At 35.3% G+C, this 1,328-nt stretch overlaps 1 non-coding gene across 1 annotated transcript; it reads right to left on the bottom strand.

The window, feature by feature from the left end:
• Positions 1–587: 587 nt before the first annotated feature.
• trnaa-agc lies at positions 588–662 on the bottom strand. Its single transcript has one exon. It is a non-coding gene; the product is annotated as a tRNA-Ala (tRNA).
• Positions 663–1,328: the final 666 nt, after the last annotated feature.

Below are 1,328 nucleotides of genomic sequence, written 5' to 3'. Positions count from 1 at the left end.
GTTATAATCTTCAAAACAAAAACAAACAAACAATTCAAATAAAACAGTCTGTGTGTAATGAATTAATATAATATACAAGTTTAACTTTTTGAATGGAATTAGTGAAATAAATCAACTTTCTGATGATATTCTAATTATATGACCAGCACCTGTAAGTGTAAGTTAGTTCTACTCATACAGCAGCCGTGATTCCAGCGGAGGAGAGACGATGGTGGCGCTATTATGATGAGTGCAATAATTCAATGACCATGATTAATAGACATGGCTGTTGTTTGAAAGAGTAGGTTTAAATTAATTAAAGGGATAGTAAAGGGAAATTTTAAAAAATGAAAATTTTATGTTTATCTGCTTACCCCCAGGACATCCAAGATGTAGATGACTTTGTTTCTTCAGTAGAACACAAACAAAGATTTTTAACTCAAAGCGTTGCAGTCTGTCAGTCTTATAATGTAAGTTAAAGGGAATCACGGCTTTGAGAGTAAAAAAAATAAAAATTTGCTTTAATGCTTTAAGAAACATTTAGCAGATGCTTCTATCCAAACCGACTTAAAGTGCACTCAGGCTAACATTTTTTTTTTTACCTAACATGTGTTTCCTGGGAATCGAACCCACAACCTTTTGCATTGCTAATGCAATGCTCTACCACTGAGCCACAGGAACACCACAAACAAAACCAAATTAAACCCTGCAGCTCGTGAAGATACAAAATGTGTGAAGACACAAAATGATTGGTCTGTGAAAGAAACTAAACAGTATTTATATAGGTTTTTTTTTTTGTTTTGTTTTGTTACCTCTGATTCACCGTAATGTTGCAGACTTATAAGTGCATTACCGCCACCTATCTCTCAAATGGACCATTGACTCTCTATCTACAACAGCGGTCGGCAACCTTTTCGACATGACGTGCCATTTTTATTTTTTCTGGTTAACCACTGTGCCAACACTGGGTTAAGTCTAGTCCCAGACTAAAATTCATGTTCAAGCTGTCTTAGCTGAAAATATCTTGTACTGGAACATCTTAAAATATGTCAGTGCCATTGTCGTGTCTCAAGGTGTACCAGTAAAGTTCTTAAGGCATTTTTATAAAAGTTATTTAAGTATCCTGATTTAAGTAAGGCCTAGTCCTGGCTTAAGCTTAGCCCTGTCTGTGAAACCCTGTTTCTTTGTTCAAACATGGAAGTTATACAAGAACAGAAAAATTATATTGTTCACATCAGGCATGTACATACATTTAAATCACTTTATGCACTAAAAATGTACACTTATGCCACCTTCACAGCAGAACTCCAGATCAGCTGCATGTCATGTGGGTTAACTGAGACCTGTTC

This window comes from Cyprinus carpio, unplaced genomic scaffold (assembly GCF_018340385.1).
Source record: "Cyprinus carpio isolate SPL01 unplaced genomic scaffold, ASM1834038v1 S000006508, whole genome shotgun sequence".
Classification (NCBI taxonomy): domain Eukaryota; kingdom Metazoa; phylum Chordata; class Actinopteri; order Cypriniformes; family Cyprinidae; genus Cyprinus; species Cyprinus carpio.
The sequence above is the reverse complement of the archived record's forward strand: the minus strand, read 5'-3'. Positions and strand labels throughout refer to the sequence as shown.